The sequence below is a fragment of the Podarcis filfolensis genome, assembly GCF_964270895.1.
Source record: "Podarcis filfolensis genome assembly, chromosome: 5".
NCBI classification, from domain to species: Eukaryota; Metazoa; Chordata; class Lepidosauria; order Squamata; family Lacertidae; genus Podarcis; species Podarcis filfolensis.
In genome coordinates, this window is record NC_139608.1 from 13,724,343 (window position 1) to 13,740,185 (window position 15,843).

Genomic DNA, 15,843 nt, shown 5'->3' on the forward strand with positions numbered 1-15,843 from the left:
AATCCATGCTCTGACTAATTGGAAAGAGAAAGAAGCTTCTGCTATTGATACTGGGAAAGATATTAAAAACAGCAAAACATGTTGAAGTTATCTAATAAATGTCAGAATTAAAGAAGGGACACAGCAAAGAAAATGTTGTAGAAAACTGGATTCTATTTGTTTTCTTTATGTGCTGATGGGAAGAATAAGTAAATAGAGATAAAGATAAGATAAGATAAAGGATTCTTGACTGACATTCTTCCATTCCAGAAAAATAGATCATGGAGGGGAAAGAACAACACAATCATTGCCTCTGAGGGGTGGAGTTCAGCGCTTTATAGAGATATGACTGTGAGCGAACCAAGATATCGCAGGCAACAGACCAGCTTTAATCAGTCAGATTGTGCAGTTCATACAATTCATAGATCTGCAACGATAGCAAATTCCATCAGTTATAGAAAAAAAAATAAACAGGTTAGGAACAGAAAGTTTGAGAGAAATCTAAGTACAGAAATAAATCAAGGTCTAGTTCTCAAGAACAGCTGACAAGGTAAAGCTGCATTTGAGAGGAGCATAAGACAGTTTCCTATTCCAGTTGAGACTTGCTTGACCAATGTGGTCTTCCAGAAGTTGAACTCTGGTGTTTTCCTTGCTTGCTCTTCAGCCCTCTCTTCTGGCTTGGTTATTGACCCTTCTGTGCCCTTCACCAGCCCCTGCCCACCACTTTGGTCCTTACCTTTTGGTACTTGCTACTGAATTCTTCCATGGTTCCTTGCTCCCTACCCACCCACTTCAGGTAGTTATTGTTATACCTTCAATATAGCACAATACTATGCAGTCTACATTAAAAGCAGTATCATACCGCTTTAGGCAGTTGTGGCCATAGGCCACATAGCCTGACACCCACATGCATGCCACATGTGTGACATCACACAGTAGGAAGAGACCATGAGGCCCAGCACAGCCGCTGGTAGGCCCAGCGAGGCCCACTGCAGACTGTGGAATACTGAGGGGGCCTAGCCCCTCCTTGAAAATTTCAGGGGGACCCTTGGCCCCTCTACCCTCCCTAGATGGCCCACGGGGGTTGAGATTTCTCCCATCAAGTAAGGGAATTGTTGCTTATTAAAAGTGATGTTTGTAGGCCCCTTATTCCCCTCACAGAGCTACAATTCACAGGAAACTTTAACAGTCAATCCCTCTTTCCCAGAGTTCTCTGAGAATCTCCTAAAAACTCTCAGCACTGGGAGCCAGTGTGGTGTAGTGGTTAAGAGCGGTAGACTCGTAATCTGGTGAACCGGGTTCGCATCTCCGCCCCTCCACATGCAGCTGCTGGGTGACCTCTCTCAGCCTCACTCACCTCACAGAGTGTTTGTTGTGGGGGAGGAAAGGAAACGAGATTGTTAGCCGCTTTGAGACTCCTGAAGGGGAGTGATAAAGCAGGATATCAAATCCAAACTCTTCTTTACCAATTAAAGTTCCCTTTATCCCCTCACATAATCAATGAATGCATGAGGTGTTTGCCGGAACACTTCTAGTGCCACTGCAACACATGGCAAAGTGGCTTGAGCAATAGCATGAAGAAGAGTAAGATTCCCAGAAAGATCAGGATTGAGTTACTGCCGCACTATGCAACCAGCAGAGGGAGGAAATGTTAAATGACTTCCACTGAACCGTTTTCCCACCAGCATGGTTTAAGGCACTGTCCAGATGTTTATAGAATCATAGAATTGTAAAGTTGGAAGAGACCCTGAGGATCATCTCAGCACCAGTTGAGCTATCCAGTGACATCACTGCACTACATCTCCCATGATCCTTGAACACTGGCCATACTATCTGGGGCTGATGGGAATTGGAGCCTGACAACTTCTGGTTGGTGACAGGTTCCCCATTCCTGCATTAGAGGAATTGGTTTGCCCATGCATGCTATCAACTGATGACTGCATCACCAGGCAACAGCTAGCAAGTGAACAAGTCACTGATCAAACTTCCCAGATCAAACTCTCACATTACTTTCTGTTAGAGAGCCAGTATGATGTAGTGGTTAAGAGCAGTAGTCTCGTAATCTGGGGAACCAGGTTCGTGTCTCCGCTCCTCCACCTGCAGCTGCTGGGTGACCTTGGGCCAGTCACACTTCTTTGAAGTCTCTCAGCCCCACTCACCCCACAGAGTGTTTGTTGTGGGGGAGGAAGGGAAAGGAGAATGTTAGCCGCTTTGAGACTCCTTAAAGGGAGTGAAAGGCGGGATATCAAATCCAAACTCTTCTTCTCTTCTTCTTCTTCTTCTTGTTACTTCAATGCAGCCAGTTCACATTTTCAGCTTTGAGTCGTCAAGCCCAAAATAATCAAGCGATGAGAAATCAAGTGAGCCAAGGCGAGGCGTGGACGTAATCCTATCAAAATTAGAGAACAGCCTGCCTGGAATTTACCATCCTAATGACTGTTCTCGTATCACCCTCTAGTGGCAAACTTTCTTCAGCCAGTCGCGGCAACACATTATTAGTATTCTTTTATGAAACACATCTAAAACACAACAGCCTCATGTTCGGGAGGTAAACAAATCCCTATTCCCTTCACAGAGTTACAATCTCCAGAGTCGCCTGGGAAGGAGGATTTATTGCTAAACCACTCTGCAAATTGTAGCTCTGAGAGAGGGTGGGGAATCTCCTAATAACTCCCAGTTCCCATAACCAACTACAGTTCCCAGGATTCTCTGCGGGAAGCCATGACTGCTTAAAGTGGACTGGTTCCGCTTTAAATGTATAGTGCAGACAGCGTCCATAATGCAGAATGGGAGCTAGTGGAATCCTGCAGGTCCCCAAAGCCTTTTGCGGTAAGTGTCTTCTAGCACCGGGGTCTCAAGGCAGGGAGCACGAGGCTCTGCTTTCCTGAGGTCCCTCCCTAGACTGAACACATATCAACAAAGATGGAAGGAATGGAACAGTGGGAAAGGAAGTAGGAAGGGAAGGCAAGCTGACTAGAACTGAGGTAACCTTCATTTGGCTGAAACGAGTTGCAACAGTCTAGGGTCCAGTCCATCCTGTCTCTCTGCGTGCATTATTCTTAATAATATAATAATATTTTTTGTACCCCACCCATCTAACTGGGTTGTCCCAGCCACTCTGGAGAAGATACAAGGCAGCAGATGTTTGAAGTCTTCCTTCTCCTAGATGGGCTGCCTTCCCAGGTTGATGAGCCCCATAGACTGGTGACTGGGAGTGGCTGCCGGGACCACAAAACACCGGTCCTGAGAGATCTGCATTGGCTCCCAGTACATTTCTGAGCACAATTCAAAGTGTTGGTGCTGACCTTTAAAGCTCTAAACGGCCTCGGTCCTGTATACCTGAACGAGCGTCTCCACCCCCATTGTTCAGCCCGGACACTGAGGTCCAGCTCCGAGGGCCTTCTGGCGGTTCCCTCGCTGTGAGAAGTGAGGTTACAGGGAACCAGACAGAGGGCCTTTTTGGTAGTGGTGCCCACCCTGTGGAACGCCCTCCCTGCAGATGTGAAGAAAATAAGCAGCCATCTTATCTTTAAAAGACATCTGAAGGCAGCCCTGGAAGTTTTTAGTATTTAATGCTGTATTGTTTTTAACAGTCAATTGGGAGCTGCCCAGAGTGCCTGGGGAAAGTCAGCCAGATGGGCGGGGTATAAATAATATATTATTATTATTATTATTATTATTATTATTATTATTATTATTCATGAATGTCAAGCAAAAAAAATACCCAGCTTCCCTCAGACCAGGGAAATATCTGAGGGAAGACTGAAGACATCTCTAACCTAAACCCATCTTGGCCATATCCCTTTTATTTCCCACCTCTCGAGAAGGGAGGACTCATAGTACTTCCCAGTGGCAAAGCAATTGTCTTCCTGGTTAGTTTGAGATACACAAAAGGACTGCTACCCCTCAAGCAGGCAGCGTGGGAACATCTGTGAAGCAAAGATATTTTATTTGGGATCTTCAAATTGACCTCAGTGGAGCTCAGGCTTGGAAGCATTAAAACATTTATGAAAAGTGGTTATGGAACGGCAACAGTATCCTCTCTTAAACATTAATGTTGAGGTGATATTAAAAGTAATTTGTTTTAAAATGGGGAAGGAGCCTGTCTGGATTAAGGCCTAAATACCTGCCAAGTCCAATTGGTTTTTTATAAACCTGTCAAACAGACACAAAGAGCAATCTCAGTTCAGGCACTGAGGGAAAGCAACCAAGGTCAGTGAAAACGAAACCCGTCAGAAATAAACGAGTGGCAAAGTTATACAAATGATGGAAGGCGGAATTTACAATGGGAGGAGGGCAGAGGAATAAAGGAGGGGGGGCGACAGCCAGCTCATAATGATATGGTTGCATCAGCTTCCTTCTGCTATGCTGTGACTGAAAAACCACCATCCATGGCTACTGCTGCTAGTACTTGTCGTAATGGCTATATTCCCTCCAGAATCAGTTGTTGTTGTTTCGTCAATTAATCATGTCCAACCCTTCGTGACCCCGTGGACCAGAGCACACCAGGCACTCCTGTTGTGATGGCCTGGGAATCCGATTCAGAGGCTGAACCGGAGGAATCCCAGCCTGCACAGGAGTCCCCGCCTCCAGGGCCAGCTGAACTGGGGCAGGGCCTTGATTCTGAAGCACCTGCACCTGTGCGGGATCCTCAGGAGCAGGCACCAGGTGAATCCACTCTGGCTCCGGAGGTGGTTGAGGACTCAGTGCCTACAAGTGAGTCTCCCCCTGGGTCCAGTAACCCTTCAGCCTCTCCTGAACTGCAGAGGCTCAGGGCAGAGAGGCGGAGGGAACTGGTTTCTCCCAGGAGGGAGGCCAGGAGGGAGGCCAGGAGAGGCGGGTCTCTTGGGGGCCGGGACCGCCCCTGGCCTCAGAGAAGATAAAGGCCAGTCAGCCCGGTCCCAGGTTGCGGGAGCAACGTCGTTGAAGAGCTGTTTCGGCCAGCACCCAGTCCGGTTCCCCCAGAATTCCTGTCCTTGCCCGACTCCTCACTGTGGACCCCGCTTCACCCGTGGAGGACTGTCAGCTGACCCTCGACTCAGGTCCTGGACCTCGCCCCATGGTAACCTCCCCCCTGGACCAGCACACCTGTCTTCCACTGCCTCCCAGAGTTTCGTCAATGTTGGTCGCTTCTGTCCAACCATCTCGTCCTCTGTCATCTCCTTCTCCTTGTGCCCTCCATCTTTCCCAACATCAGGGTCATTTCCAGGGAGTCTTCTCTTCTCATGAGGTGGCCAAAGTATTGGAGCCTCAGCTTCAGGATCTGTCCTTCCAGTGAGCACTCAGGGCTGATTTCCTTCAGAATGGAGAGGTTTGATCTTCTTGCAGTCCATGGGACTCTCAAGAGTCTCCTCCACCACCACAATTCAAAAGCATCAGTTCTCTGGCAATCAGCCTTCTTTGTGGTCCAGCTCTCACTTCCATACTGGGAAAACCATTGCTTTAACTATACGGATCTTTGTCGACAAGGTAATGTCTCTGCTTTTTGAGATGCTGTCTAGGTTTATCATCGCTTTTCTCCCAAGAAGCAGGCGTCTTTTAATTCTGTGACTGCTGTCACCATCTGCCGTGATCATGGAGTCCATAAAATCTGCAGTGATCCATGAAGGGGGAATCAGTTGTAGTGTGCCTCTCAATAACGGGGTCAAGAGTGGGAGAATTCCCTTTCTCATACCCTGCTTGCAGTCTTCCCAGGGACGTCTGGTTGGTGTTTCTGAGAACAAGAAGCTGGACTAGTTGAGCCCATCAAGAGTTTGCAGGATCGAGACTGTGAACTTCCCAGAGAGTTTTGCTATGGAGCTGTTTAAACTAGATAGGTTTTGAAATAAATAGCATCAATCAGAAGGAAGTTCAATGCAAAAAAGTCCAGTAGACATAGGAACCAACTCCCTTCAGCAGCACCCCAATAAAATATTTGAGCCCCCCAGCTGATTGTCATTGCCATTCAAATTGTGTGTGTGTGCGCGCATGCATGTTGCATCTGGTGATCGATTATGTGGGGCAGGGCTTACCTGCCTCCCCCCAATATTATGTTCAATTTGGCACTCTTGCCAGTAGATATAGGTAACAGAGTAATGGGAGTAAGTCCCGTTGAATTCTGGGGGGCTTCTTTCTGGAGACAGACAGACAGGTCTTGTATCCACTGCAGTGACCAGACAGCACAGTGAATAGAAATTCCATGGCGCACTTGTAGCAGTGAAACTGGACGCCTTCATCTGCCCTACCTGCAACAAACCATGTCTCTCCCATATTGGTCTCTACACTGGAGAGCCAGTGTGGTGTAGTGGTTAAGAGCGATAGTCTCATAATCTGGGGAACCGGGTTCGCATCTCTGCTCCTCCACATGCAGCTGCTGGGTGACCTTGGGCCAGTCACACTTCTCTGAAGTCTCTCAGCCCCACTCACCTCACAGAGTGTTTGTTGTGGGGGAGGAAGGGAAAGGAGAATGTTAGCCGCTTTGAGACTCCTTAAAGGGAGTGAAAGGCGGGATATCAAATCCAAACTCTTCTTCTTCTTCTTCTTCTACAGCCACAGCAGGCGTCGTGGCTCTCCAACGGTTTGATTTCACCCCTGAAGGCTCTTTCTATTGTCTCCCAAGAAGTACGGATGCCAACAACTTCTGAGTAGACATGTATAGGACTGCACTGCTTAACTTATAGCACTTCATATGAAGGAAGCATCATGCCATCCTACTTTGCATTTATTACATGAATAACATGAGTATCTCATTCCACCCTCCCTTCTCTGTCCCAGAGTGCCAGGAATGTGGGGCAGTTGCTGTTGGAATGTTTCGTTTCAAATCCGTTGCAAGGGGGTTCCGCATGTCTTAAAAGCACAAAACGGACTAACTGACTCCCGCTCCTCGTTGCAGTTCAATCGGCAAAGGAAGTGTGAAGCGCTCAGAAACTCCGGATGTGTACACCAGGGCTTTTGCTCCTGCAGAGTGAGTAAACGTTTTTGTCTGACACCTAAAGACATGTAATGAAAGTGCCCAGCGAGCCTCCCTGGGGAGGGCAGCCCACAAGTGGGGAGCCACTGCAGAAAAGGCCTCGTTTCCCATGTTGCTGCCCTCTGGACTTCTTGTGGAGGAGGCGCATGAAGAAGGGTCTCCGATTATGACCGCAGGGTCTCTCCTATTGGGAGAGGCAGTCCTTGAGGAATGCTGGTCCTGAGCCATTTAAGGTTTCGTAGGTCAAAACCAGCACTTGAAATTGGCCCCCAAAACTAAGTGGCCGCCATTGCAGACAGGCTAGGATTGGCGTTTTATGCTCAAACTGTCTTGCCCCGGTGAGCAACCTGGTCACTGAAATCTGCACCAGCCGAAGTTTCTGAACTGTCTTCAGAGGCAGCTCTACATATAACGTGTGGCAGTAATCTAACCTAGAGGTTACCAAAGCATAGACCAAGTAGGATATCCTGGTCCAGATAGGGGTGCAGCTGAGCCACCAGCTGAAGCTGATGGAGGGACCTTGTTCACATTCCTGGCGATTATCTAATGCTTATTTCCCCTAAATTGATTTTTGAATTTTATTGTTATTCATGTTTTTATACTGTATTGTATGCTGCTTTTATAATTAAGTGTTTTATATTTGTTGTTAGCTGCCCTGAGCCCGGTTTTTGAACCAGGAAGGGCGGGGTATAAATAAAAAATTATTATTATTATTATTATTATTATTATTATTATTATTATTATTATTATTATTATTTTACCTACATTAATAGACAAAGAATACAGCTACAAATCCATGCCTATGGAGAGGAACCTCTCCCCTTTTCTTCCCGCTCTGCCAAGAGCTTTGATTATATACAGAGTGTGTGTGTGTGTGTGTGTGTGTGTGTGTGTGTGTGTGTGTCCATAGGTTTCTCTCTGCTAATGTAATAATGTGTAACATATCTAATTATCTAGGCCATAGCTTGCTGGTCTGTTTTTATATTAAGTAATAGCCGGAGAGGAAGGTGATGTAGCTATCCTCCGACCACCCATCGCCTCTCCCCCAGCCCCAGATAAAAAACGAGAGCTTACATGCCAACAAATTTTAAAATATTGCCGCTGATTGTCATCTTGTTTACAGGAAATTTAGAAAAGCCAATCACATTATAAAATCCCTTTCCAGTAATCTCATCTTGAATTAGAAGAACAGATCTCTCTTGAACTAAGGAATGAAGATATATCTTGTTTTTTTCAGAGTAAAAGCTCATCTATAGGGTTTTTTAAAAAAATATTTTTTCATTGCAGTGGTGGAGGGAGGAAATATCTTTAGGATGTTAATACTTCTAACAGAATGGCTTCCCCGGGCACAGCACAGGAGAAATATATTTTTCAGAGCTCATGCATTTAAAATAATAAAAAATATTATTAAAATCTCTGCCCCACTCTTCCTCCCAAAGGGACCGTGGGGAATGGGGCAATGGATGAGAAGTTGTGCAAAATTTATCGGGTTCAGTCCTGGAGTGGCATCTCTAGGTAGGGCTGGGAGAGAAAACCTGGAGTGCTGCTTCAGTGTAGACAACACTGAGGTAGATGGGCCAGTGGTCTGGCTCAGAAGAAGGCAGCTTCCTATGTAGGAAGCGATGGTGGTAAACAACAAAGCCCAAATCACAATCCAAAATGAAGTAAGCACATTTAAAAACATGTTGTTCTTGTTTAGTCGTTTAGTCGTGTCCGACTCTTCATAACCCCATGGACAAGAGCACGCCAGGCACTCCTGTCTTCCACTGCCTCCCAAAGTTTAGTCAAACTCATGCTGGTAGCTTCGAGAACACTGTCCAACCATCTCGTCCTCTGTCGTCCCCTTCTCCTAGTGCCCTCCATCTTTCCCAACATCAGGGTCTTTTCCAGGGAGTCTTCTCTTCTCATGAGGTGGCCAAAGTATTGGAGCTTCAGCTTCACAATCTGTCCTTCCAGTGAGCACTCAGGGCTGATTTCCTTAAGAATGGATCGGTTTGATCTTCTTGCAGTCCATGGGACTCTCAGGAGTCTCCTCCAGCACCATAATTCAAAAGCATCAATTATTCGGCGATCAGCCTTCTTTAGGGTCCAGCTCTCACTTCCATACATCACTACTGGGAAAACCATAGCTTTAACTATACGGACCTTTGTTGGCAAGGTGATGCCTCTGCTTTTTAAGATGCTGTCCTCGCCACGGCAAGGCAATGATCCATGAAGGGGTTTAAAAACATGGCGGACATCTAAAAACAGCCACCTATCCTCACAGCTAATAATTTCAAATTTTTTTGTACCCATTTCATAGAATGAGGAAGCAGACCGAGAGGGCATCTAGCGCTTCAAAAACATTCCCTACATTACAAACCCCAAACACAGACCTTTATGGAAACCAAAACAACAAGAAGGAAAGTTTAACATAGATTTCTGAGAAGCTGATGCTTTGGTGATATGCAGATTAATTTAAATTCAATCAATTATCTAATCACTTAATTGGTTAAAAAGCAGGTGATTAATCAACTATAATCATTTAATCAGCTGACAGCACCAACTAATCTATCATGTTGTTGCTGTGTCCTTTCAAAGTAAAACATGAGGCTCTCACGATTCTGTTGATGCTGCCAGGTTCCATACTGGGGGCCCTTGGGGAAGGGTTGTGTAGCTCAGTGGTAATGCAACTGCTTTGCATGCAGAAGGTTCCACATACACACAGTAAGCTGCCTTACACTGAGCAAGACCATTGGTCCACCTAGCTCCGTATTATCGCCACTGACCACCAGCAGCTCTCCCAGATTTCTGGCAGGAGCCTCTCCCAACCCTACCTGGAAGTGCCATTGGGGATTGAACTTGGAACTTCTGCTTGCAAGGTAGATGCTCTGCTACTGAGCTGTGCCCCTTCCTCCAAGGTCTCAGGTCTCCAGATAGGACGGACCAAATTCCTATCTCAAACCCTGGAAAGCTGCTGCCATTCTGCGTTGACAGTACTGAGCTAGTTTTTCCAAGAGTCTGACTCAGTATAAGTCAAATTCCCATGATGGATTAGGTCTGTCTCTCTCCACAGCCTCCATTAGCCAGGAGTTGTTTTCTCTTCAGGGGAGAACTCATTAGCACATCCTTAGTTCTCTGTGGCTCCCAGAGAAAGGCTCAAAGACCAGCTCTCCAAGATGGTGATTTGCAGTCGAATACCTCTCTCACATGATCTAAAGTTAAACAACATGTGAGAGCTAACAGAGAACATCAACAGTTAATTATCAACCCATATACACTCAGAGAGCTGCTTTTAGCTTCAGTGTAGCTCAGTGGAATTTCCCAATGTTGAACCCTCAGCAATACACATTCAAATACATACAGGCATATTCCATACAGACTCTAAGCAGACACCAACTCTACTTAAAATCTTAGGAGATCTTCCGCAACGGAGAAACCAGTTCTGTAGCCATCTTGAAGGGTAGTTGTTGAGATGCCACCCCAAGCCCACAGATGTTGCAGCTCCTGCTCAGTGGACTCCAAGAGCCTGAGTCACCTTGCCGCACATTGAAATTCCAGCAGCAGCAGCATCCTGCACCCTTTGAGCCTTGTGGAATTTTCTTGGGAAGGTCATAAAATGAAACATTGCCGCATGCTAACTTAAAGGTTACAAAATCATGGGCTCGAGCAGATGCATTAGTCTGTGACAACGCTGGCATCCTTCCAGCTGTCTACAGGAGATGAAGGGAAGGGCTGGGGAGGAAGAATGCTTAAGTGAACATCTGTGGCTGGGGACAAATGCTTTCCTTAAAAAAAAAAGTCCCTGAAGGCCGCATAAGAGAGCCAAAGACCCATTTAAAGGGCCCAAAGAACCATTTAATCCATTGCTTACTTTCCCAACAGTGCCCAGTAGCTGGATGGAAACCAGGGAAGGCTCATCCATACAGGGGCACACAATTTCATCCAAGCACATGAAACCACCACCACTTAAAACCAAACCTCAAAATGTAGCAGCACCCAGTGTAGCTGGTGCAGACAGTGGCATGTGGTGCAGTTTTTCATAGGGAAATGGTTAGGGCCAGAGATTAGTGTAATTAATAATAATAATAATAATAATAATAATAATAATAATAATAATAATTTATTATTTGTACCCCGCCCATCTGGCTGGGTTTCCCCAGCCACTCTGGGCGGCTTCCACAGAGACCAAAAATACACTAAAATATCACACGTTAAAAACTTCCCTGAACAGGGCTGCCTTAAGATGTCTTCTGAATGAAAGGTAGTTGTTTATCTCTTTGACATCTGGTGGGAGGGCGTTCCACAGGGCTGGCGCCACTGCCAAGAAGGCCCTCTGCCTGGTTCCCTGTAGCTTTGCTTCTCGCAATGAGGGAACCACCAGAAGGCCCTCGGCGCTGGACCTCAGCGTCCGAGCAGAACGATGGGGGTGGAGACGCTCCTTCAGGTATACTGGGCCAAGGCTTCCCTTCCTAAGCCGGGCAGAAGCTTCCCAGGCTTTGGGAAGGAGGCACCAGGCTATAATACTTTAATACTCTAATTTACTGGGAACATTTAGGGGACTAGCCTAGTCCCCTAGTCCACAGGGTGCAGAATAGGTGTTACGCAGAAACAGCTTGCTGGGTGGGGCAGGGGCTGCAATTCTAGCTTCCGAGCAGGTGGGTGACTGTTGCTTACCTGGAGAGAGAGGGGGGAAGTGGTGGCGAGCCAAATGGGAGAGAGAGACCACTCCTTAACAGTCCTGGTGAGATAACCAACAGTCGCCTTTGAGCCTCACTAGCTTGCTTGCAGGTGAATTCTCAAAGTTTGGGGGACTTCGGCCCTTCTGCTTCATGCCACTGGGAAATTCCGGGGCGTCGGCGTACATCTGGCGATTCCAAATGCATGAATGCTTCAGCAACCTCCCACCAGTTATCACTTAGATTCCTATTAGACAGCGGAAGCCAGGCAGAAGAATTCCAATGCTACCTTTAAGGCTCACCTGAGCGGAAGCGTCCAGATAAATTGCATTGTGCACAGCACCCTGGCAGCCTGTGCAGCTAACCTGTCAGAAAATTGCTTAATTCTGTTGGCTGAAGTGTGGAAGGATTATGGGGTGTGACATATGGCCCATCTCTTTCTTTCTTTCTTTCTTTCTTTCTTTCTTTCTTTCTTTCTTTCTTTCGTTTCCCCTCCATTAAGAATGAACCCCTGATCACAAGAACTGGCTTCTTGACTCCCATGGAAATCATATGTGACTTTCTTTCCTGAGAAAAACAAAGCTCTGGTGATGCTTTTCTCAACTTTTTGTTTGTGTTTGTTTGTTTGTTTGGAACATTTGTACCCCGCCCTTCAGCCAAAAGGGCTCCCAGAGCACCTTACATACAATCAAAACAAGACAGTCCCTACCCTCAGGCTATCTTTTGAATAATAATAATTTTTAAAAAGGGACACGGGTGGTGCTGAGGGTTAAACCACAGAGCTTAGGACTTGCCGAAGGTCGCGGTTCGAATCCCTGCGACGGGGTGAGCTCCCATTGCTCGGTCCCAGCTCCTGCTCACCTAGCAGTTCGAAAGCACGTCAAAGTGCAAGTAGATAAATAGGTACCGCTCCGACGGGAAGTTAAACGGCATTTCCGTGCGTTGCTCTGGTTCGCCAGAAGTGGCTTAGTCCTGCTGGCCGCATGACCCGGAAACTGTATGCCTTCAGGTGTCTTCTAAAACTCAGATAGTTGTTTATTTCCTTGACATCTGATGGGAGGGTGTTCCACAGGGCAGGCACCACTACCAAGAAAGTCCTCTGCCTGATTCCCTGTAACTTCACTTCTCACAGTGAGGGAACCGCCAGAAGGCCCTCATAGCTGGACCTCAGGGTTATATCCAAAGTTAGTCATACTAAAACTACTGAAATGGATGGACTTAAGCACCGACCTAAGACTAATGGACTTTGAAGATGCTCAAACTCATAGGAAGAAAGGTACTAAGAGGGAAACCTATGTCCCCACTGTGGAAGGACGTGTGGATCCAGAATTGGCCTCCACAGTCATTTACGGACTCATTGTTAAAACTGTTTGTGGAAGACAATCTTACTCGGCTACGAGTGATCACCGAAGCAGAAGAAGAAGATATTTGATGCCACTCAGTAGGATTCTGGTGACGCATCTCTTTGTCCCTTGTTACAACACACGAATCAGTGAAGGAAACAATTTATTGGAAGAGTTGCCTAAAGGCGATTAGGCCGTGTTCATGGAAGACAATCTTACTCGGCTATGAGTGATCGCCAAAGAAGAGAAGAAGAAAGAAGGGGCTAATAATAATAAATAATAATAATAATAAATTTTATTTATACCCCGCCCTCTCCAGCCAAGACCGGGCTCAGGGCGGCTAACACCAAATATAAAAACAATTGATTAGAATACAGCTTAAAAAACAAGCTTAAAATACAACATTAAAACATTAAAATACAGCCTCATTTCAGTGGAACTCAATCAAAAACTTTTTGGGGGATAAAAACGTCAAGTCTTCACCAAGGCTAACAATCCAGACTGGTCTTACATGGGCCAGAAAAAAGCCAGGGAAGTCCCCAAATAGGAGTTCCAACACAGAAGGAGAAAGGAAAAAAGAGGGGGGGGATCAAATTGATAAGACTGTTGGAAGGTTCAGAAAATGTTAGAAGCCCTCCTGTAGCACAGTGGGTCAGTGGGTCTGGCTGTTGACCAGAAGGTTGGTGGTTCGAGCCCACCCAGGGATGGCTGTGGACAGGATTCCTGCATTGCAGTGTATTGGACTAGATGACCCTTGGGGTCCCTTCCAACTCTACAGTTCTATGATTCTATAACTCAGGACAGATTAAAGGCAGCACCCTGTGGTGGAGAGACAAATTATTCCTGCCCCCAGGGTGCTATTCACCTGGCAGACTAAAGCGCATGGTCTCCAAGGTTGGTAGAGTTATTTTGACCCTGGAGACAAATAATCCCACTCTCTCTCCTCCCTTTCCGCTAAAAAATCAAGAATAATACATCCAAATTTGCTGCCCTTGCCAATCAGCTGCTTGAATCCGCCATCTCACTCTGCCTAATGGTAGGGCCAGCCCTGCTTAGTAATAATTTGTATTATGTTGCTACTAAATTGAGCACCTAGCTAACACTTGTAAGAGCTGCATGATAGAATGTACAAAATTCAGAGAGGAGATCAATGTCTGAGTACCAGGGCAATTTTTTTTTTTTTAATGGTGGGTCGTTTGGGCTCTGCTTCACATAGCTTCACGGCTTTGCTGCTAAAATTAACAGTCAAGGCTGCGAGGAGGCGTCCTCTCTCTCACTCACTCACTCACTCAAAGAAAAAAAAAACAAACCCCAGAACTCAATCAATTAAATTGATTGGCAGCAGGAATTAAGGCAAACAAATGTAAGCAGTTCTGGCGATGCAAAAGTAACAGACGAGATTCGTTTCCTCAAGATGTGATGATGGCTGATAGTGTAGGTGCCTTTTTCCAACAACAAAAAAAATAGACCCAAGGCTTTGTCAACCGTTGACTTAGCCCAGACGACTAATAATGGACTACCCAAGGCAGTGGGTGGGCAGGCAAGAGTGGGTGGGCAGAGGTGGGCTGTAGGCACACAGAGGAGGTGGAAGATGAGGCAGCAGCAGCAGCAGGGGTATGTGGTATTTTTATTTTTTTCCTCTAGTAGCAAAATGTCCTGGGCTGGCCCTGATCCTGAGATTGATGGGCCAATGAGTCTGACATGGTGTAGGGCAAAATCCAACATTCACATTTTTTCCACCAGTAAGTGCAGAATTGTTTTTCCAAAAAAAAAAGAAAGAGCTTTAGGGGGAGGAAGTATAAAGGTCATATTAGAAAGACTGCGACAGGGTCACTCTTGATAGCCCAATTTTACAGCAAAGCGATCAGAAGTGTCAGTGTGACTTAGCTGCAGGTGCTCTTTTAATGTGACCTGGTCTTTAGCAATAAGAAATGTACTGAAAGCAGAACCACACTTGTGATTGAATGAAATAGCGCGCGCGCACAAAACTGACAGGGCCAGCGTGCCAAATGTAGACTGGACTGAGGGAGGGAAGCATTATAAAGGACTCCTTTCCCCCTTTTAGATTTCAACCCCAACCCTCTCTTCTTCACCTAAGTAAGAGTGGAATGTGCAAGGAGCTAAAATTAGATTGTTTTAAAAGGCAGAAGTGTGACACGGTACCATTTACTCTACCTGCCCCGCCCCATTTAAAATGGGTCATTTTTTTTAGTTGGGATTTTTTTTCCATTCTGTAAGGTCTGCATGCCTTACTGTTGTGCTTGTCAGTTCTGCGACCTATCATTGTCCGCACCAACGACAACAAAAAGAGTTAATTCCAAAAAGAAAATACAAAGATCAGGATGCTTGATGGCATCAGCCAAATAAAGGCACTTTAGGGAACACACAAAGTCAATTTGGGAGAAATTGCTCTCTGCAAATACAGCTTGGTAGTCTTCCTTTTCATCCCTGCACTGCTATCTTCATTATGAACCTTTTAGGTTAAAAGGAAGATCCTTTCACTCACTGTTTATGACTAGAATTATGCTTTCAGCCACAATGCACTTATGAGGAACGCAATTTTTCCAGCACACCTTTCCTGAAAGAATGGGCAGTTGGATCAAAACTGATCAGGGAAATATTTATCGGACCAAAGTAATGATTTGCTAGCAGTCGCTCCGTGAGACTGCCAAGTGATCAGTTTGCCCACACAAATTGCGCTTGGAAAACTCTAAACTGCACCATGGGCCAGTGACTTAGGGGCAAAACTCCTCCTTTTCTTTCACATGGGGGAGGCGCCACTGTGCATGGGGTCCATCCCCACATCGACTACCAATGAAAATTAAGCATGCCCATATTTCCTTTGGTACCAGGGTTGGACACCCGGACACTTGCTTTCTGTAGAGAGGAGAGGCGCAAAGAGTTTATCTCTGTG

At 46.1% G+C, this 15,843-nt stretch overlaps 1 protein-coding gene and 1 long non-coding RNA gene across 2 annotated transcripts in view; both read left to right on the forward strand.

Annotated features, from left to right (window-relative positions):
- Positions 1–15,843, forward strand: part of LOC310762476 — a 531,937-nt gene that overhangs the window by 255,080 nt on the left and 261,014 nt on the right. The window lies entirely within an intron of this gene.
- SPATA16 (spermatogenesis associated 16) overlaps positions 6,791–15,843 on the forward strand; it is a 163,248-nt gene continuing 154,195 nt past the window's right edge. Inside the window, exon 1 of the mRNA XM_083613339.1 lies at positions 6,791–6,922. The gene's annotated coding sequence lies outside the window, so the exon portion shown is untranslated. The remainder of the gene's footprint in view (positions 6,923–15,843) is intronic.